Source organism: Elephas maximus, chromosome 13, assembly GCF_024166365.1.
Source record: "Elephas maximus indicus isolate mEleMax1 chromosome 13, mEleMax1 primary haplotype, whole genome shotgun sequence".
NCBI classification, from domain to species: Eukaryota; Metazoa; Chordata; class Mammalia; order Proboscidea; family Elephantidae; genus Elephas; species Elephas maximus.
The window spans coordinates 80,812,205-80,836,186 of NC_064831.1; the positions used below are offsets into that span (position 1 = coordinate 80,812,205).

General features: G+C 39.2%; 1 protein-coding gene and 1 non-coding gene across 7 annotated transcripts in view; both read right to left on the minus strand.

Moving 5' to 3' along the window:
• Positions 1-23,982, minus strand: part of AKAP13 (A-kinase anchoring protein 13) — a 395,855-nt gene that overhangs the window by 318,219 nt on the left and 53,654 nt on the right. The gene's annotated exons all lie outside the window — the stretch shown is intronic.
• Positions 18,650-18,759, minus strand: LOC126057570 (U6 spliceosomal RNA). The gene has a single exon (XR_007512649.1). It is a non-coding gene; the product is annotated as a U6 spliceosomal RNA (small nuclear RNA).

The following is a 23,982-nucleotide window of genomic DNA, read 5'->3' on the forward strand; positions in this document are numbered from 1 at the left end:
ACCTTTCAATACCAGCCAAGCGCTTAACCACTATATCACCAGGGCTCTTTTGTGCCACTCTAGGGACACAATTGATAATCACAGCCCTCAAGGAATCTGCAAATCTGTTAAGAAACATAGATATGCAAACACCTAATTACGAAGCGGTGATAATTCTACAGTTATTTACCAAGTGTAAGGGTGGAATGGAGGAAATCTTTACACCAAGTATAAAGGGTGGAATGGAGTGGAATGGAGTGCTCTCTGACCTAAAAAAAATTTTTTTAGTAGTCAGAAGCTAAACTCTTTCCGCAAATGTTAATTTAATAATGTTTTAAGTCAGAGATTATACAGAATTTTCCAAATGCTGTTTATGCCCTGATCTGTTTTACTTGTTCTGTTTGCCCTTATTATTCTGCTCCCCTCAGGCTGAAAAGAAGTAAGAGAGGAAAAGAGGTTAAAGAAGCTAACACTTTATCTTGATGGTGGTGGATCCACCAGAAATCACCTGCAAGGGATAACTCAGAATTTGAACATATGGATCACAGAAATCACGGCAGCCATCTTTCAAAGCAGAACAGAACTTCTGAAAAGGATAAAGTGGAACTCATGTAAGAACCAAAGCATCTCTTTAGAACCCCTGTATGCTACAAAATACCAGCGCTATATTCTAAAATGCTGATGTGACTAATCACATCACAATCAATCCACAACTAATTTTACGGGAAGTTAATTTTATGTTACTCCTTGGATGCTAGATCATAGGGGCTATATGAGAAGGGAGACGGTCCTGGGGGAGGTCCAAAGGCAGCCAGGGCAAGGAGCAGTAGAACACAGGGGCTTGGATGGTAATGAAAATTTTTAACAACTGTTAATGGCCTCACAAGTGCCTACTAGCTGGGTATCAGCCCGGGTGTGAGCACACAAGCACACATTTCTAAAAACATGAAGGTCAAAATCACAAGAATCAGGCTTGCACATTTCAACCAAAGCACATTAAAAACAAACACATTACCAAGTGGGTCCCTCCACTACAACCAGCAAATCACCTTGGAGAAAAAAGTAAAGACCCAACAAAAGCCTCCCCAGAAGCCGCTTACTGCCAAAGATGACTCCAGTATCAATAGGACTTCCTGCCTTTGATATAGCCCCTCTGGTTCAAATGCATCAGTCTCCTCTTTGCCCTTTCTCAGAAATAAGAAGAGGGTGGAAAGAAAGGAAGGCAGAAGAAAAGCAGCACACACAAAAAGACCCAGTGTTTGCTATAGACCTCCACTAGAAACCAGCCCTGGCATGTTTCAAAAAACCACCGTGTTCTACCATTTTGTGCAATTTGGTCTTGGCTGCAACTTAATCTACTGATTCTCATTAACAGTGTGGAACTATAAGACCCAGAAAGAAACACTACAGGGATTGAAATCAGTCAGGCTTGTTAAGATCAGACAATTGGGGTGAAGGACGACAATCAAGCCTCAATTCTTCCTAAGCTCAATGCTGATTGTCCTTTTCTTCATACAAACAACGGTAAACAGTAATGACTTCTACTTAATTCTGTCATTAAATTTAGGAAATGTAAAAATATTTTTAAAATATTTTTTCTGCCTCATTCTCTTTCCTCTATTTCTGGAACCCCAATTAAATGTGTATTATAGGCCGTTTTAAATTGTTCCACAGGTCTCTCAACTTCTGTTCATTTTTATTTCAATCTCTTTTCTCTCTGTTCTTCAGATTATTCTTATTGCTCTAACTTCAAGCGATTCTTTTATCTGTCATCTCTATTCTGTTAACTGTATTCTGCAAAATTTTTATTTCGGACATTAAGTAATCTTTAAGAATAAAGTATATAATGCTTCTAAGAAAAACGTACCCAAAATTCTTAAAATTGTTTTGAGAGGGAACAGGCTATTCATTCTGATGACCACCATCTATATGAAATATATGATGTATATAATATGAACTATATAATGCTCCTAAGAAAAATTTACCCAAAACTCTTAAAACTGATTTGAGATGGAAAAGGCTATTAGTTCTGATAACCACCAACTACATGAAACATGATGTATATAATATAAAGTATATAATGCTTCTAAGAAAACTTTACCCCAAATTCTTAAAATTGTTTTGAGAGGGAAAAGGCTATTATTCTGATAACCACCAGCTACATGAAATAATTTCCCCAAGTTTCAAATCCGGCAGAAATCCAGACAATATATGTTGCTGTCATTAGCTGCCATAAAGTTGTCCCCCTACTCCTGGTGACCCCATCAACTAAAGAATGAAACGGCAGTCCTGTGCCATCCCCGTGATCAGTTTTGGATCACATCATTATGCTCCACACATTTTTTTCACTGGCTCATTTCTGGAAGGAGATTATCAGGCCAGGTACTTAAAAATCAAATAGTTTTTATCATGTAAAAAAATATATTTTTATTTATGATTAAAAAATCTGTAAATAATTTATATATATAACATTAGGGAAATGATTAACATTATTTGATATATAAACTATGTGTAAGAGGAACTCAATAGTATGTGCAAGTACTTACAACGTAGAATGAGAAGATATAGACTTGCAGCACTCCACACATACATAGTTAGGAAGGGGAGGGCATGACAGACTCAAATGTTCACCATAATTATTCCTGGAGGTGCAATTATGGTTAGTTTTTTATTTTTCTACTTCATATTCTAAAATCTCCACAGTGAGTTGGGGGGGAACAGTTGTTGTGGGGTCAATTCCAACTTATGGTGTGTCAGAGTGGAACTGTGCTCCATATAGTTTTTAATGGCTGATTTTTTCAAAGTAGGTTGCCAGGACTTTCTTCCAAGGCCTCTGGATAGACTCAAATCACCAACCTTAAGTCCCCTGTACCCCAGAATTTCCATAATGAGCAAATATTACTAGAAAATAACACATTTGAATTGTGGTATTGGTGAAGAATATCGTATATACCATGAACTGCCAGAAAAATGAACAAATCTATCTTAGAGAAAGTATAGTCAGAACGCTCCTTAAAAGCGAGGATGATGAGACTTCGTCTTGCTTACTTTGGACATGTCATCAGGAAAGATCAAAGTGTAGAAATAGACATTAGGGACAGTAAAGTAGAAGATCAGCAAAAACAATGGAAGCCCTCCATGAAATGGACTGACACAGTCACTGCAACACTGAGCTCAAACATACCAAAGGCTGCAAGGGCAGCACAGGACCAGGCAGTTTTGTCCTGTTACACATGAGGTTGCCAGAGTCAGAGCTGACTCAACAGCAGCAAACAACTACTGGACAAATCAGGAAAGGCGGATCGCAAGAAACCTCATGGACCGCAGAGCCTGCCATCCAAAACCCTACTTCACCTCCCAATACTGTGACCCTTTGGCTCTTGTGGTCCTAAACTACACAGTTCACAACTCCATCCACGTGAGAGGTGGCAGAGCCAAGTAGTGGTGATTAGACCGTGGGACATACCTGGACCAAACGAAGTTCCCTAAGGAGCTCTGGTAGAACAATGTTTAAACTGCTCAGCTATTAACCAAAACATCAGCAGTTCGAACCCATCAACCACTACGCAGGAGGAAAAGACCTGGAGATCTGCACCATAAAGATTTCAGCCTAGGAAACCTCACAGGGAAGTTCTACTGTGTCCTACAGGGTCACTGGAAGTAAAAATTGACTCAACAGCACACAATTACAACAATACATACAGGATATCAAAACCAAAAAACCAAACCCATTGCTGTCGAGTCGATTCCGACTCATAGCGACCCTACAGGACAGAGCAGAACTGCCCCATAGAGTTTCCAAAGAGTGCCTGGTGGATTTGAACTGCCGACCTTTTGGTTAGCACTCGTAGCACTTAACCACTATGCCACCAGGGTTTCCATACAGGATACCAGGCTTATGTAATTTTCCCAGGGCAGAACCCTGGTTGAACTAGGCCCTTAAATGTTTAGATCTAAGAACAAGCTCACTGGCTGGCTGTAGACAGTAAGCCCACCTGACTCTTCCCTATTTCACTTGCTCAGTTCTTACTTACCCATTGTTGGGGACCCTAGCTAAGATCAATATTACAGGCAGGCCTGATCACCCTGCTTGTGGTAGTCATGGATACAGTGTCCAGGTGTTGTACAGATACCCTTTCCATCCTGGTTGTTAACAACCCTACGGAGACAAACCTCCGCCCCCATGTTCTAGAAGAGCAATGAGCTTATAAAACTGACCATGCCTGAATGCAATGGGCAAAAGGACAGCTGAGGGGTAGAGAGCGAGGAAGCAGCCCATCATTTAGCCCAGGAAGTTACTCCTTTCATATGGCTTCCTGTTCCTCCCCTCCCCCAGTAGCATCAGATTCAAGTGAACCCTGCACTTCTGATCTACATCAAAACACCCAAATAGAGACCACGGAAGAAAGTTCTCTTAAGGTAGCATACATATATAAAACAGACCTGTGATTTTTAGTGGCCAAAGATCTCTCCTCTGTCAATAAAATAAAATAGAGTTCTCAGGTTAAAAAAAAAAAAAAAAAAAGTTAAAGGAGGGACAAATCTGGCTTAATTTCTTGAGCTGGCTATTAAGAGACCAAACCAGAAAAGTGATCTTAAGCTTCAGAGAGCTTAACTGAGTTATGCAATATAAAACAGATATTAAACATTAGGTCAAGACGACTGCCAAGGATTTTAAAAAATGTTCTAAAATTGATCATGGAGATGGTTGCGCAGCTCTATGGATTACTAAAAAGTCACTGAGTTGTATAATCTAAATGAGTGAATTAAAAGTATAGTATGTGAGTTATATCTCAAAAAGCTACCTAAAAGAATGTTCATGTTAAGGGTCAAGTCAAGCATATATACTTCCACTTTATTGAAGAACTCTTGTTTAAAAATTACATCTATTATTTTAAAAATCAGATGAGGGATTCTGTGATTTTCTGACTACACATCTGCTTTTATTGGTTTATCTCATTCCCCATTCCTTCCTTAAATAAAGTTCAGAAAGCAGGATAAGATCATTAAAGCCTGTTGAGTAGCTCACCAAAACCCAAAGAAGTCACGGAAGCTATGGCTCAAGTCTTCCCACACCTTGTTTGATTTGGCATTTACTTTGCTCTGAAACAAAAAGAGTACCTCCTTTACCTGGCTTGCATTTCCAAGTGTATAACCAACTTCCACAGTCTAGAATAACATTATCCACCACAGCCTCTAAGATTCAATTTAAAGTCCACTTCTCTGTCACCAGTCTACTCTATTCTCCATTTCTCTGTCTGCATTACGAAATTATAGCTACTTCTATCAAGAAAAAGGGGGGGGGGGGGGGAGTTGCCACTGAGTCAATTCCAACTCCTGGCAACACCAAAAAAAACCCATGTGCATCAAAGTAGAACTTGGTGCTCCATAAGGTTTTTAACAGGTTTAACCTTTTGGAAGCAGATCACTAGGCCCTTCTACTGAGGCACCTCTGGGAGGATCAGAAGAGCCAATCTTTCAGCTAGTAGTTGCACACTTAACCATTTGCACCACCCAAGGACTACTATTTCTATACAGGCTACCTAACTGCATATTTTACACATATTAGAGTACTACTTTTGTGATCTCTAATTATACAAACTTCACATATTCATTCAACTAATAAATACTACATGCCAGGAAACATACCAGGGGTGTGGCTACAATAATGGGTCCTTTGTTGTTGTTAGGTCCTGTCGAGTCAGTTCCGACTCACAGTGACCCTATGTACCGCAGAACGAAACACTGCCCGGTCCTGAGTCACCCTTATAATCATTGTTGTGCTTGAGCCCACTGTTGCAGCCACTGTGTCAGTCCACCTCACTGAGGATCTTCTTCTTTTCCGCTGACCCTGTACTTTCCCAAGCATGATGTCCTTCTCCAGGGACTCATCCCTCCTGACAACATGTCCAAAGTATGGAGGATGCCGTCTCGCCATCCTTGCTTCTAAGGAGCACTCCTGGATGTACTTCTTCCAAGACAGATTTGTTCATTCTTTTGGCAGTCCATGGTATATTCAATATTCTTCGCCAGCACCACAATTCAAAGGCGTCAATTCTTCTTCGGTCTTCCTTATTCATTGTCCAGCTCTCACATGCAATTGAAAATACCATGGCTTGGGTCAGGCATAACCTAAATCATCAAGGTGACATCTTGGCTTTTCAACACTTTAAAGAGGCTCTTTGCAGCAGGTTTACCTGATGCAATGCGTCTTTTGATTTCTTGACTGCTGCCTCCATGGCTGTTGGTTGTGGATCCAAGAAAAATGAAATCTTTGACAACTTCAATCTTTTCTCCATTTATCATTAATATAGTTTATAGTCCAGTTGTGAGGATTTCTGTTCTCTTTATGTTGAGGTAATCCATAAAGGCTGTGGTCTTTAATTTTCATCAAGTGCTTCAAGTCCTTTTCACTTTCAGCAAGCAGATGGGTCCTTAGTGAGCTTAATCTGTGCCCTCAGAGGGTTTACACATTAGTAAGGGACAAAATAACCATGCAAATAAATGAAAAAGTGCAACTAGGACAAACATTATGAAGGTAAGGTATATGGTATTATGAGAACAAATAACAGGGAGATTTTTACCTGGGAGGGGAAGTGAAGGAAAAGTTTTCTGAGGAAGTGAATGCCTAGTCTAAGAACTGAGACACAAACAAAGGCAAAGAATAAGAACCTTCTAGGTAAACGGAAAATTTATACACGCATATGGAAATTAAACAACACACTATTAAACTACCAACAGGTTAAGGAAGAAATCACAAATCTCTTAAGAGACAAATGAAAGTGAAAGCACAACATACCAAAACTTAGGGGATACAGCAAAGGCAGCACTAAGAGGGAAACTTATAGCAATAAATGCCTACATAAAGAATTAAGATCTCAAATTAACAGCCTATCTTGACAACTCCAGGAACTAGAACGAGAAGAGTCCACTAAGACTAAACCTACCAGAAGAAAGGAAATAACAAAGATCAGATCAGAAATAAATAAAATCAAGAACAGAAAAACAATAGAATCAATAAACCAGAAGTTGGTTCTTTGAGAAGATTAATAAAATTGACAATCAATGATCAAAAACCTCTCAGCAAGAAAAAAAAAAAACTCCTGAACCAGATAGTTTCGCTGGGGAATTCTACCAAACATTTAGAGAAGGTTTGATACCAATGCTGTTTAAACTGTTCCAAAAGATAAAGAAGGATTACGACCTAATTCATTGTATGAAGTAAACATAACCCTGATAGCCAAACCAGACAAAGACACTCCCCCCAAAAAAGAAAACTACAGGCCAGTATCTCTTAAAAATACAGATGCAAAAATCCTCAACAAAATACTAGCGAACAGAACCCAACATCATATTGAAAGAGTCATACACCATGACCAAGTCTGATTTACTCCACGAATGCAGGGATGGTTCGACATTAGAAAATCAACCAACATAATACATACGACAAAGGAAAAGAACCACATGATCATCTCTATGGATGCAGAAAAAGCATTTGATAAAATTCAACACTCTTTCTTGATGAAAGCCCAAAAGAAGATTAGAATAGAAGGGAATTTCTCAATATGATTCAGAGCATATATGAAAAGCCAACAGCCAATATTATACTTAATGGAGAAAGACTGAGAGCTTTCCCCTTGAAATCAGGGATAAGACAAGGGTGCCCGCTCTCACCACTCCTATTCAATATTGTATTAGAAGCCCTAGCCAGAACAATAAGAAATAAAAGGTATCCAGATTGGAAAAGAAGTAAAATTATCTCTATTCCCAGATGATACTGTCCTATATATAGAAAATCCCAGAGTCCACAAGAAAACTTCTAGAGCTAACAGAAGAATTTAGCAAAGTTGCAGAGTATGAGGTCAACAAATAAAAATCAGTTGGGTTTTTATACAACAGCAATGAGAAATCTAAAGGAGAAATCAGAAAAACCATTCCATTTACAACAGCATCTAAGAGAATAAAATCTTTAGGAATAAATCTAACCAGGGACATGAAGGACTTATACAATGAAAACTACAGAACACTACTGCAAAAGATTAAAGAAGACTTAAATAGAAATACACCCCATGTTCATGGGCTGGAAGACTTAATATTGTTAAGACATCAATACTACTCAAAGCGATCTATAGATTCAACGCAATCTAAATCAAAATTCCAACAGCCTTCTTTACAGAAACAGAAAAACCAATCCTCAACTCTATGTGGAATGGCAAGAGGCCCCAAATAGCTAAAACAAAGTTGAAAGAAAAGAACAAAGTAGGAGGACTCATATTTCCTGATTTTAAAACACACTACACAGCTACAGTAATCAAACAGCCTGGTACTAGTATAACAGTAGACACACAGGCCAATGGAACAGAACCGAGAGTCCAGAATCTGTGATCAACGGATTTTTGACAAGGGTGCTAAGTCCATTCGATGGGGGAAGAATCTATTCAATAAATGGCACTGGAAAAACTGGATTTCCATAGGCAGAAAAATGAAACAGGATTTATGCCCCATGCCTTATGCAAAAACAAATTAAAAATGGATTAAGGACCTAAATGTGCAAACTAAAATCATAAAGTTCTTAAAAGAACAAGCAGGGGCAATGCTGCCAGGCTTAACTTTCAACAATGGATCGTCTAATATAATAACAACAACAAAAAAAAAAAAACAGCAAGAGACAAAATAAATAAATGGAGCCTCATAAAAATTAAAAATTTTTGTTCATCAAAAGTCTTTACCATACAAATGGAAAAAAGAAAAAAAAAAAAAGCTACCAACTGGGAAAATATCTTCAGAAACCACATATGGGACAAGAACTTAATGACCAAAATAGACATAAAACTTCAACAGCTTAACAACAAAAGCACAAATATACCAATCGTAAAATGGGCTAAAGACTTGAACAGACAATTCACCAAAGAGGACATTCAAATGGCCACCAAATACATGAGAAGATGCTCAGTGTCATTAGCCATCAGAGAGTTGTAAATCATAACCACGAGGAGATACCACTTCACTCCCACTAGGATGGCTAAGATGGAGGGGGAAAAAAAAACAGAAAATAACAAATGTGGAGAAACTGGAACCCTTATCCATTGCTGGTGCAAATGCAAAATGGTACAGCCATTGTGGAAAACACTGTGGTGGTCCCTCAAAAAACTAAAAATAGAATTACCATATGTCCCAGCAATCCTACTCCTGGGTATATACCTAAAATACTTGAAAGCTGAAACTTGTACACCAATGTTCCCTGCGGCACTATTCACAATAGCCAGAAGGTAGAAACAACCTAGATGAACAAAATGTGGTACATATATACAACAGAATACTACTTAGCCAGTACTCTTGATACATGCTACAGTACGGATGAAGCTTGAAGACATCATGCTAAGCAAAATAAGGCAGTCACAAAAGGACAGATATTGTACAACCTTACTTATATAAACAGACAAGAAAAGGCAAATGTATACAGGACAAAATTTTTTAGTGGTTACCAGAGGCGAGACCATGAAAAGGGGGGTTAATGGTGGTGGAAAAAAACACATTAAGGGTAGAATTGCACAGCCAATTATTATTGTAACTGCTGTTAATATGCTGTACACTTGTAAAAAGTTGAACTGGCCAAGCTGTACGATAGATATATTGATGACGACGACCAAAAAAAAAAAGTAGCTGCTGAGGCTGCTCAAGTACAACCACATACCTCATGAGATCTGGTTCCTTGGTCTGGAGTTTCAGGATCGTGGTTTCATGGGACGGCCCAGTTTAACTGGCCTAGTAACATGTTAGTACTTCTGTTCTACCTCCTAATCCAATGTGTAGTGCCTGGGGTCTTCAAAACTTACAAGAGGCCATCCAAGGCACAACAATTGGTCTCTATTCAGCTTGAGCAAAACAGGAAGACAGAGAGCCAAGAACAGGAGGAAGATATGAAATGTGTGGCTAACTGCCTCCATGAACAACTGCCTCCTTTGCCACGAAACCAGAACTATATGATACCTGGCTACCATTACTGTACATTTTGAAGATTTCATAGAAGAATCTTGATCAAAAGGGAGAAAATGAAGAACAGAATTTCATATTCTCATGGACGCCAGACTTCCTGGAGCCATGAAAGTTGGCTGAACCCCTGATACTACTGCCCTGAGATAATCTTTAAACCTGAAACCAAAAATAACCCCTGAAGTCTTCTTAAAACCCAGAATACTTTAGCTTAACTAGTAAAACAGGTCTGCCTTGAGCATTATGTTCTTTTAAGATCTATCTATCTGGGACCAAATTGACAACAGCAATTAGAAAGATGATAAATGAATCTTAGGGGATAGAGAGTTTGTATTAATGAGGGAGGAAAATTCAGAAAAGGAGGGTGAGAATGGTTGCACAACTCAAAGAACGTAATCGGTGTCCCTAAATTGTACATGTGGAAACCGCTGAATTGGTGTATGTTTTGCTATGTATATTCTCAGGAAAAAAATTTTTTTAAAAAATCCTCATAACAACAACAAAAAAAGAATCTATCAGGTACAGAGACCCCAGAGCAGAAGAGAGTAGCTGAATTAAATTAAAAGAAGACATACATCGCTAAAGCAAAAAGAACACGAAACATTTTATGAATCGAAGCTGGAGAAGTATAGGGAACAGAGACCATTCAGGATCTACTACTGTTGTTGTTGGGAAACCCTGGTGGCATAGTGGTCAAGCGCTACAGCTGCTGACCAAAGGGTCGGCAGTTTGTATCCACCAGGCGCTCCTTGGAAACTCCATGGGGCAGTTGTTGTTAGTTACTAGACCCTGTCAAGTATTTTGGTCTTTATTTTAAGTGCAAAGATTATCATCAACTTTGACTTTAAAAGAATCGCTTGGTCACAAACAATAGAGTGAAAGAAGACAGGAAGTAGATACCGGGATTCCAGCTAGGAGGCTGTGATACTAATTCAGGCAAGAGGGAAAGCTCTAGCTTGGGTGGTGATAACGAAGATGGGAAAAAAGAGGGTAGACAACAGATATTCAGGATATTAAAAATCAACAAGATCTGTTGATAATATATTAAATATGGAGAGGGAGAAAGAAGAGTATCACGGATGATTTCTAGATTTCTGCCTTGCTTGACTTGATGAACAGTGATCCCATTTATAGAAAATGGAATGAAGAGGATCGTGAATTTGTGTGCCTGTCTTTTTCCCCAGCAAAACTTTCGTGAGGGCAGAGAACTTAAGATAGTCACATTTGGGTCCTCAAACACTAATTAACTGACTGGTGATGCACACTAGCAAGATCCCTATTTAAATTATTTCAGGGCCTCTCAGTCAATTTTCTGAGAAATTCCAGCTGGGCAAAAGAAAAAGGTTTGCATGAAAACTAATAATTAACTAAAGGTAAGTGGCTATAACCCATGCCAATTTGAACGGCATACCTCACAAAAGCACAATGCCAACATTAGAGCTGTAAAATGTTGTATGCTGGATTTCTGCTTCCAGCCTATACCTCCTTCTCAAAATTTTAAAACCCCAAAACCATTAGGCTTTTCTTTCTTGCACCAAATAATCAACGTATTATTATATTCTCTGATAGAAATTTTAAGACACCAGTTATTTTACTTTAATGTTTAAACGCCCTTCCTTGTCTTCTACACTTACTGGTAGGATACATTTACCTTTGAAAAATCTTTGAAGGAATGACTGTATCAGTGCTAAAAGGAAATGGTGATAATGTAGCTGCAACCTAACCAGCTGCCGTTGAGTCGAACCTGACTCATGACAACTCCATGCATGTCAGAGTAGAACTATGCTCCGCAGGATTTTCAATGGCTGGATTTTCAGAAGTAGATCAGTAAGGCTCTTCTTCTGAGGCACCTCTAGGTGGACTTGAACTGCCAATCTTTCGATTAGCAGCCAAGCACATTAATTCTTTGCACCACCCAAAAACCCACTGCCATCAAGTAGATTCCGACTCATAGAGACCCTATAGAATAGAGTAGAACTGCCCCATAGAGATTCCAAGGAGCGCCTGGCAGATTCGAACTGCAAACCTCTTGGTTTGCAGCCACAGTGTCTAACCACTATACCACCAGGGTTTCCTTGTACCACCCAGGGATTCATAACGTAGCTCCAAAAACCAAAGCCAAAACCATTGCCATCGCGTCTATTTTAACTCTTGGTGACTCCATGTATTACAAAATAGAACCGAGTTTCACAGGGTTTTCTTGGCTGTAATCTTCATGGAAGCAGACTGTCGATCTTTTTTTCCACGGCACCACTGGGTGGGTTCAAACTGCCATCATTTAGGTAAATAGTCAAGTACAAATCATGTGTGCCACTCAGGGACCTTAATGTAGCCCCAAAACCAAACCAAACCCACTGTTGTAGATTATGACTCATAGTCAGTCTCCCCTTATTTTATAGAAAATGAAAATGAGTCCCTAAGAGGTAACTTGTTCAGTGCCAGAAATGAATGAGACTCAAACCCTGACCACCTGTTCCCACCATCACTACACCTATACAAGAGGGAGAAGGAGGGAAGCCAGGGAAAGGAGACACAAACACATAAATAGCCCTAGTCTGGGGTAGGCCAAGGACAGTTTTTCCAATATTTGATGTCTTCTAAAAATTTCTTGGCAATGATTACAGCAGCTGGCTGGAGTACTGGAAAAAGCAGTTCAATGAATTACAGTTCATCTTCAAGCCCCAGCAGAGTCCTTGCAGGCCACTGACAGCAGCATCTACACAGATGAGTAGAATGTAGTAGGATGAAAAAAAAGCAAAAGGCACCAAATCTATTGCTCTAATTCCCACTTCATCTACAACCCAAAGGTGAACGAAGCTGTCCCAGCTTCACTCCCCCACTAGCCCCCAAACTCAGAGTAAAGAAAAAGGAGAAGAGAAGCTCAAACCAATTTCTGCTCAATGGTTTTAAGGTTACTAGTAGCAAAGGCAAAGAATTTGCGAAGGTAAGTTTTAACGATGGTAGCCAGGGTGGCACCATGGTTAAGCACTTGGCTGCTACTGAAAGGCTGGCAGTTTTCAAACCCACCCAGCAGCTCTACTGGGGAAAAGACCTTGCAATCTGCTTTCATAAAGATTACAGCCAAGAAAATCCTATGGGGCAGCTCTACTCTGTCACATGGGGTTGCTATAAATCGGAATCAACTCAATGGCACCCAACAAGTCTTAACTATGAGTTCTTAGGCTCTGAATGTACCAAATTACCATCTGGACTCATTTAGCTTGCTTGCTTACTTACCAGGCTCTGTTGAAAAGGATTTTTTGTTTTTTTTTTAAACTTAAAAAATGATTTAATCCTCACGATAACCATAAATGTTACCTCCACTTTCCAGGAACATAGAGGAAATGGAGCAACAGAAAAGTTGAATACATTGCCCAAAGTCACACAACGAGTAATTGGATAGCTAGTAACAAGCAGAGTAAGGTTTAGAACCCAGGCAGTCTGGCTCTGGAATCTACGCTCTTAATCATCGCCATACGCCCTCTCACAAAACATATGGTGAAACTCAGATATTTATGCTCTCTTTAAGACCACACCATTTATTTAAACATTTAATGACATGATGGACTTTAAATATTCTTCATCAGAGCCTAGAGCTTTGGAGGGGGCTAGGGTGGTTTTTAGGCAGTGGACAGGAAGAAAAGGCATGTTTAGCTGGCCCAGTAAATGAGACAATGTAACTCCATATTGCCCCCACATCCTATAAGTATCTTCTTATCCTACTCCCTCACTTTCAACTATCACTTATACGCAGATCGCTCTCCACGCTGACTCTCTAGCCCTAACTTTTCTACGCTCTATACCCTAATTGCCAACTGCCTAGGAGACACCTCCCCATGGATATTCTGCACCAAATTCATTATCTACACCCAAGTCTATGCCCTCATTCTGTCCTATATCCCCATAAATGGCCTCACCTCAAGCTCTCATGTAATAATTTTCTTCTCTTCTTTCACCTCCTTCCTTCTATCTCAAGAAATCCTGTTTATTTTACAACAACAATGTCCCCTTATCCATCCCAACTGCCCAAGTCCTCGTTCTCTCTCCTGAACCACTGCTTCCCTACTGTTCTCCCCAACTCCAAGCATAATCTATCCTCCATATTATTACTAAGTTCCACTTCCCACGATTTAGATATGATTTGTGTGTCAATTCTCTGATCAAATCCTTCCATGGGATCCTTGCTTTTTTCACAATAAAGCCAACTCCCTAGTCCCAAATTACTATCTTTTTTTTTTTTTTTTTTCCTGCTGTTAACACAACTCTAGCAAAACTAGGCTGCTCACCAACCATGGCGCTTTTACAACTAAGTCAAAAGAAACAGGAACAAACTTCAGGTTCGATGGCATTACAATGGACAAATATTAACGATTTTTTGTTCTCCCCATTCCTGTCACATTCAATTAATTACTTTGATTTAATTCAATCCTAGCCTGACTTGTTTCACAGTTCATTGATTATATCATTCTCCCCAAGTCAGTCTATAAGTACTAGAACCAAGATAACTCACAGTGCCATGGGAGCCCAAAAATGGGAAGATGTAATTAAATACACTCATCAGAGTACACTGCTATATAAACTATTTCCATAACATGACAAGCAGATAAGAAAATACAACTGGATAAATAAATTTCAGGAAACAATATTATAAATAACTAAAAATTTTGGTTAAATTATTTCTTATCAATGATTACTAAAAAGCCTAAAATGTACATTTTACTTTTCTGTCCCCAAAGTTAAAACATACTAATCAGTTTTCTCTGGGCAACTTTCAGGGATGGCATTTGTGAGGAGATGAGTCACCTGGCAAAAAGTAATTTGGCCTTTGGTCTTGGTTCCTGGGACCTGAGGCTAATTAGTAGGGGCTGACCAGACCAAGAGAGACCAGCTGGGGTCCCAGTGTTGACTAAGTCTCAGGAAACATGATGCAATCTATCATGGCCATGTGGGAGGAGGGGCGCGAAGAAGAGCCCTGAACCCTAAGGCTGAGATGAGCTTCCTCGTTGGCAAGAACACCTGTTCTCAGGAAGGAAGCACATCCTCCTGAGACATGGAATCCATGCTGGGACCCCTCCCAGACCTCACCCTATGCATCTCATCATTTGCATCATTTTTAGTTGTAATAAATCTGTATGGCACACTCTGTGAGATTCTGTGAGTTGTTTCAGGGAATAAACAAACCCACAGGGCAGTGAAAGCCAGAAAGGGCTGGCGTCTGCCCACTTAGCAGTCTGAAGGAAGGTGTTCTAACTTTTAAGCTCTGACCCAGCTCCAGGTGGCTAGGGTAGGGGAGAGTGTCGCTTGGGCACTGGTGATGTGGACGGAGAAATGCGAAGGTGAAGACTGTATATACTTCCACACTTTGGATTCGTGTAGTTAGCAAGGAAGGTGGTATTTACCCACTTTGCCCCTTGCTTAGTGTAGCATTACAGCCTATAATTCTCACTGTATAATCTAAAAATGTCAGTTTAGAGATGCAACCTTTACAGTAGTGAGATGTCAGGTTGTTCACCATTTTCTTTGGTTTTGTAGGGGCCCCAAAAACAATGCTCTTGCCACATAAACCAGAGAGTACATCAGCCTGAGACCAGAAGAGCTAGATGGTGCCCAGCTATAACCAATGACTGCCCTGACAGGGAACACAACAGAGAACCCCTGAGGCAGCAGAAGAACAGTGGGATCCAGACCCCAAATTCTCATAAAAAGACCAGACTTAACAGTCTGACTGAGACTAGAAGGACCCCGGTGATCATGGTCCCTAGACCTTCCTCTTGGCCCAGGACAGGAACCATTCCCAAAGCCAACTCTTCAGACAGGGATCGGACTGGACCATGGGTAGGAGAGGGGAGCTGGTGAGGGGTGAGCTTCTTCAATCAGGTGGACACTTAAGACTATGTTGATATCTCCTGCCTGAAGGGGAGATGAGAGGGTAGAAGGGATTAGAAGCTGGCGAAATGGACACAGAAAGAGAGAGCGGAGGGAGGGAGCGGGCTGTCTCATTGGGGGAGAGCAACTGGGATTATGTAGCAAGATGTATATAAGTTTTTGTGTGAGAGACTGACTTATTTGTAAACTTTCACTTAAAGCACAATTAAACAAACAAACAATGCTCTTACACTCCGCTGTGTATTCATTAGAGTTATCCCACACCTTTAAAAAAATGTAAATAACCCTAGGGAGGTTTCATTCCAAAGAACTGCTTTGATCAAACGTTTTCCCAACGCTTATCAGAGATCAGAAAACAAGGGCTTTTTGATTGATGGAGCTTATGGAGAGAGGGAAAAGAAGGGAAGAGTTAAAGTATTATATACTTTAAGAGAAGACAAGCTTTAAATGCAAAAACAATATTTGTGGCTCTGTGCAACGTCTAATTTTTTCAGCTGTAAAATAGTTTTCAGAACAGCTATGATGAGTGTACCACATGAAGAGTTAACTTCTGCAGCGGAAACTGAATACCCAAGGCCAAAGCGGCTAGGGGAAAGCCTCCAGGAGATAAGATGTCCAAACAGGAAAATAGAAAGCCACAGAGAACTACATTCACTCACCAAGAGTTTTGCTAGAGTTCCAGTGTTAACCTCACTAAATTTTAACTAAATTGTAATTCCTTCTCCACAAAACTTTTGTGACCATGTTTTCCGAAAAAGATTAAAACTGATTTTGTATTCTCTCTTAGGCATCCTAAAAGTATTATATTTTGTTGGTTTTTCACTATACCACTAACAGCTTTTTTTCCCCATTTTTCCGAACATGCAAAAAGCAAAAATGTCTGTCAATGCAAAGTAAAGATCTTACTCCAAACAACTACTTACTTACTCTTATGTGTACTCATTCTGCAACCAAGTCAGAAGTTCACTGGCTCTAGAAAGGGATGTAAACGATTCACTTTTTACTTTCTTTGTGATTCCTTTTCCACATCTCCTAAACCACCTTTATCGTTCTTCATCCTGAATCACTGGTCCGAATGTTAAAATCAGTGAAGCTGCCAAATGTGGTCTTTTTGTTCATTTTTACAAGCCTGATGTGGCAGCAAGGTGTTCTACTCCAGCCTTAGTTCTAATGTTCAGCCCAAACATAACATTTGTCAGGAACAAATGCAATTCATGTAACAAGTAGTTGGCTCAAATGGAAAGCCCTAAGTCACTGAACGAGACAGTTTAGCCATTAACAGAATGAGTTAATATAAAGAACTGATTTATAACTGTCCAGAGTCCAAACATCCCACCTCCCTTTGTACTCATTACACCCCCAAGCCTTAGCCTGAATCATAAGAAAAAAATATTCTGCAGGCAAATGCCAATTGGGAGGGGGGGAAGGAGTTGGATTCCTTTACAAACATATCAACCAGATTGTTTCCAAAAAGGATACTATGGCAACAACATAAACAACAGATTAGAATAAGCTATTCTATTTGGTAAAGTGAGGGTCTCAATGGGAAGGCTGGCTGTTAAAAAGGCTTTGACAGTCATAAAAATCTCCTAAATGAAGGAAGAAGAAAAATGAGGCTCCAGGATCACAAATATCCTTCCTTTCTCTCCATGTTGTTTACATAAAAAGCAGAGTACACGACAACTGATGCTTCTTAACCATTAAAAAAACAGCCAGGATAAAGAGACTGAATACCAAAACTAAAGCTTGAATGCAAACAGTTTGAAGGTTGCCATGAATTGGTGGCGACTCTAAGACAACAGAAGACGGAGGTTCTTCAAATACTGGCGGCGCCTATGGCAGATACTCTGACCATATCACCAGAAACTTATTTCATGGTTCCACCAACACCAAAAATTAGGACTGCTGATATACCACGGAGGGATCCTTGTTGAGTCCATTCACAAAAGAAACCGAGAAGTTTGCCCAGGATCCATAGCTAGTTATTAGTTACTCACTAATAAATAAAAATTGTTGATGAAATTGATCCAATTCAAGGAATTTTTCTTGTTAGAAACCCCAGCTCTCTTCTTTACCTTTCTGTTGAGTTAACAAATGCCGAAGTTAAAACCAAGGCTCAGAGAGCGCAGCACAGAGAAAGGAGAGGAGAATCAGGCTTTAATTTGAGCAGGACAGATTGGGACCTTGGGACTTCTAACTCTGATGGAGAATAAAAGGGAAAGGACATAAACCAGAACAGTAAGAAAAGTAGAACTACCCCCACCTTTCTTCTTCTTTTAAAAGCCCCTCAAGTCATAAAAGAAAGCACAGGTTGAAGATTTTAACTGCATGATAATTAAGGCTTCCCTCTGACTTTCTGACCTATCATATACTAGGGCTAAGTAATTTTGGACAAATTATTCAGCCCAAACCTGTAAAAGGGAATGAGGGGGGCAGGTAGGAAAGAAGAGAGAATAAATTTTTAATACTCTTTTAATATATTTTTAATATTTCATCAAGTTTGTAAGGTACAAGGCCTGGTTAGCTTCTCTTCTGTTCCTTTCCCTTCCTGTGAGAAATGCAGTAACAGGCCTGAATCCCTCAGTAGTTCCAAAAATTGTTCCAAGGAACCATGCTGCCCAGAGTCCATACATCACTCACACAAAATTAAAAGTATTGTTTAGCTAAAATCAGAATGGCAGAGACAAGGGGAGATTTTTTCTTCATACTGTTTCATAATTTCCAAAGTTTCTATGATAAACATGTTTGCTTTTACAGTTAGAAACTCTCATGTTAGGACTATTTCTTTTCTTTAAATATGTAATGCTTCACGAATCTGCATGTCATCCTTGCACAGGAGCCACGCTGATCTTCTCTGTATAGTTCCAATTTTTTTAGTATATGTGCTGCCGAAGCGAGCATGCTAGGACTATTTTTAACAGATGTTCACGTTGACTTTATTCTATCCTAAACTTAACCCAGCTTGTGTGTTAAAATAAAGTTTTAACCCTTAGAGGAAGAGGATAACAGTATCTTCTTAACCAAAGCCAAGCTTGCTAACATTCTCTTCATTGTTTACCAAGAGTCTGTAGATGTCTTCTCAAAAGCCAGAATCACACAGAGGGTAACTGCGTGCAAGCGTTCCCTACAATAAGGTCAAGACGAGACAAACTCCTTCCCTTCATCCTCCCCCAACTTCTTCAGAAAATGCAGGCTTCTTCTCATTAGCATATCCAAGACTGAAAGTCAGTAATACAGCTTAAAAGGAAAAAAACTTAGGGTCTTCTCGACAAGTGACACTAGAGCAAGTAGTATCCACATGCAAAAACATGAACTTGGCCTCTTGGCTCACATCAGACACAAAAATTAATCCAAAGATGGCTCCTAGATATAAACTTAAGAGGTAAATATAAAACTTTTAAAACAAACCATAGGAGAAAATCTTGTGACTTCAGCCAAGGCAAACATGCCTGAGATATGATACCAAAAGTATGAGCCATTAAATAAAAAGTGATAAACTGCACCGAATCAAAATTAAAAACTTTACTCTTCAAAACACACTATTAAGAAAATAAAAAGACAGGCCACAGGCTAGGATAAAATATTTGTAAATCACTTATCTGATAAAAGACATCTATCCAGAATATATAAAAATTCTTACAACTCAATAAGACAAAAAATAAAAAATGGGCAAAGGGTTTTAACAGACACGTCACCAAAAATATAAACAAATGGCAAGTAAGCACAGGGAAGATATTTAACATCATTAGTCATTAGGGAAATTCGAATTAAAACCACAATGAGATACCAGTACACACCCACCAGAGTGGCTATATAATGGAAAAGATTAACGATACCAAGTGTTGGCAACTACATGGAAAAACTGGAACTCTCATATACGGCTGGTGGATATATAATGCATTTTTTATGCCACTCCGGGATTTAAAAAAAAAAATACATTAAGCCATCCTCAAACTTAAGTCTTGACTTCTGAATGACTGACCATCATTAATTTCCTCAGGACTAGGAATACTAAATTTCCTCAAAATGCATGTAGGACAAGAGTATGTGGCTAGTTCTGGGAAAGGAGCTTTCCTAGGGAAAAAGACAAGTGTGCATGTGTGAGCTCTGACACACAGCACTGTTGACACCTTTGTGACTGCTTAGAGTTTTCCCTCCTTTTGGTACCTGGCTGATCGCAAGTGAAAACTGGTTAATTAAAGACTCACCTACACAATACCAGATGGAGCAATTTCTACCAATGAATACAGAAAGAAGAGAGCTGTTCTATCTATATGTCTACTGCCTGTTTAAGATTTTGCATCAGATCTTGAGTATCAAAGTCAGGTCCCTCCTTGGGTAGGAATCATGAGTTTGCAATATTTTCATTTACAATAAAAGCAACATTCTAGAAAACAGTAATTAACTCCAGCAAAAAAAAAAAAAATTCATTTATAGAACAGAAATATTCCCAATAAAACATGGTGCTAAGGTTGTATAAGCAAGTCGACAACCTATAAAAAAAAAAAAAACCTATAAGCTAGCTGAAAACCTGCTAGTCAAGGGCAAAAGAAAAGGCAAAAGGGAACGGATGACCTAGGTGTTTGCTTTGATGAAAGGGAGGGGCAGAGACATTCAGACTGGTTCTTCCAGATGTAAAAACTGGTCCAGCCAAAGCAGTTGCTAAATATACCAAGGACGGGCACAGTACAACACAAAGACAGATAGCTTTGTTGGGCTGTTCTTCCTCCTTCACAGGGAACTTCCAAACTCTTGCTTAACTTTTCAGTGATATCCTGGTTTTAATGAAACCACAGCAGGTCGGGCCTAACACAGACACCCTATGTGTTTAGCAAGCTTTGCTAATAATATGAAGGGATGGTCAGGATTGAGTTTAGACAAGAAAACAAAGGCCAAATAGTGTGTGGGCTGACAAGGTATTTATATCACTTCAAGAGGGGCATGAACTTATTGCAACATTTTTTTAGCTGATATTTTCCACCTATAAATCAGGAAAAGGTAGAAAATGAAAAATGCCCATTGCTGACAAGGATGTGGTGAAACAAGTAATCTCATATTCAGGTGATGAGTATGAAATAAAAAGTGCTCATAAGCATTTTGGATAAAATTTAACACGTGTGGAGAAAGCTGAAAATGTTCAAACATTAGCTTAGTAATTTTACTTTACAAAAAGGAAATGCTGTTGGAATCAAAGGAAAAACTGTTGGGAGAAAAAAGAAGAACTAAATGCCCAATACTGAGAACTGTTGAACTAAATTATAATAACTCCAAATAATATAATTACGCTAGCTGTTAAAACAATGGAAACCCTGGGGGTGTAGTGGTTAAGTGCTACGGCTGCTAACCAAAGGGTTGGCAGTTCAAATCCACCAAACGCTCCTTGGAAACTCTTTGGGGCGGTTCTACTCCGTCCTGTAGGGTCGCTATAAGTCGGAATCGACTCAACAGCACTGGGTGTTTTATGAAAACAATATTTAAAAACTATATAACATGAGGACACAGTGTTATATGAAAAAAAGCAGAAAACAAAATTATAAATACGATGTAATCTTCTCAACTATATATTATTACACAACGTATAGGAAAGAAAAAGGCTAGAAGAAAACCAAAAGGTTAAGTACCTCTAGGTAATGGGATTTATAGGTAATTTTTTCCTACATTATATACTATCTAGAATTTACTTATCACCTATATAACTGGGAACCGACTCGACGGCACCTAACAACAACTGGGAGCCGACTCAATGGCACCTAAGAACAACAATATAACTGGGAGCCTTTCACCTCCAACTCTGGAAGATATAACTACGAGTGCTATCAATCATAATAAATAAAGTTGTTGTAAATGCCTGCCCAGGGCCTCCCTCGATGGTTTTCTGTTCCTATAAAGTACACCTAACTCCTTACTTAACGACTATCTCATAATCCAACATTTCACCCTTACAACAATAGTAAAAAAACTACTAAATGACTATTTCGTGCATCAACAATGTACATCTGGCAGTAACAAACGCTGAGGTACAAAGTGGGGGTAACACTGGCTGTGATGGTTAAGGTTATGTGTCAACTAGGCTGGGCCATCATTCTTAGCTGTTTGGCAGTTATGTAATGATGTAGTCATCCTCCATTTTGTGATCTGATATGGTCATCCTCCACTTTCAAATAATGCTAATTTTCGCACAATGACCTGGTCTTTGGAACCTAACTATGTCGATAAATGAGGACTGGATGTAATATGAATCTAAATAATAGAGATAAGCCCATGGCAACACTGCCAGGCTCATGGATCATTTTTCTTACCCTGTATTAGTTTATAAAGTCAATTTTGCAAAGTGAACAAAAATCTTGTGGTATAATGAGGCTTACATTCCTCTAGGTTTTTTTTTTTGGTAAAGTTGTTCCTGCCTTCCACATTGAAGCAATTAACTTTTTTTTATTTTTAAATAATTTTATTGTGCTTCAGGTGAAAGTTTATAGGACAAGTTAGTTTCACATTCAAAAATTTATTCACAAGTTGTTTTAACATCAGTTGCGATCCCTGCAATGTGACAGCACTCTCCCGTTTTCCACCCTGGATTCCCTGTGCCCATTCGTCTATACTTTTCCTGTCCCTTCTGCCTTCTCATCTTGCTGTTGGGCAGGAGTTGCCCCTTTGCTCCTGTATATTTGACTGAACTAAGAAGCACGGTCCTCACATGTATTATTATTTCATAGGCCTGTCTAATCTTTGTCTAAAAAGTGGGCTTCGGGAGTGGCTTCAGTTCTGAGTTAGCAGGGTATCCAGGGCCATAGTCTTGGGGGTTCCTCCAGTCTCCATCAAACCAGTCAGTCTGGTCTTTTTTTGTGAATTTGAGTTTTGTTCTACATTTTTCTCTCGCTCTGTCCTGGACTCTCTATTGTGATTCCTGTCAGAGCAGTTGGTAGTGGTATACAGGCACCATCTCGTTCTTCTGAGCTCAGGCTGGTAAAGTAATAAACTCTTAGGAGTCTCTTTCTACACCTAGAACTTTCCCAGAACGGTAAAGGCATCAACTGGTGATTACCATATCACCAGTAAGCTACTACTGGATGATGCCCTGACAGGGATTCATAGAATTCTCCCACATTTTACAAGCCACCCCTGCATAAAAATGTTTCAGCTACCCTCAAATTCAATCAACATTAAAAAAAAAAACACTGGCAGAGGCATAGACAGAGCACCAGGGGTTACGAAAATAATGGTGAAGAAAAGATAATCCAAAATAAACATGTGTTACCTTACGTTTTTTCCCCGATTGAAGGAAAAGTACCTTTTTATAGCAGATAAAAAGTGGGCAGGAATTTGCAGCCAAAATAAACTATAAGTTAGGCTACGTTAGGAATGAGGTTAGAATGAGTTGAGACAGCTAGAAGAGAAGCTGTTTTCTATTGTTCTTAGGCTAAAGTACACATTCTATTGAAAAGGAAGAAAGAAGAACTAATTTGGTATGTAACATTCAATACTTAATAACATAGGATCCCAGAAATAGAATTGGAAAGAGCCCCTTACCCAAACTGCCTCCCAATGAAAGTCAGAAATAATTGGTGAGAGGAAGTAATTTTATCAATTGAAGAACTTTTGAATGTTTTTCAAGTGCTCAGCTATTATTCCTATCAGATAATGACAGTGAACCAAAAAATTTTAGACTTGAAAAGAATCTTAGAAATCATCTGCTCCCGTTCATCAGTCGATCCACATGAAGAACGCCGTATCTGCTGTGGTTGTGAAAATACACACAAGTCTAAGTATTCAAGAACCAATGAAGTTAAAAGAAGTCAGTGATATTGCATCATGTCATGCTTTAGGCCACGAAGGTTATCAATACACATGCCACTCTTGAGGAAAAGTCACCCAAGTGTTTACAGCGATCTGTCTTTCTATTCCACTCTCCATTTCTTTCTCCCCTACCTGACTGCGGTATATAACATAAGCATGTTACGTCTTAAACAGTTTTAAAACTATGTTCACAATTTCAAAAATGGAAACTGAAACAGATAATCACTAATAAAGTAGTTTATTTAGGAGATCCTACATAGAATTTGTAAACAGTTCAGAGACCCTCATTTAAAAAGTAGATGATTTCCCACTCCAGCGTAAATGGTCTCA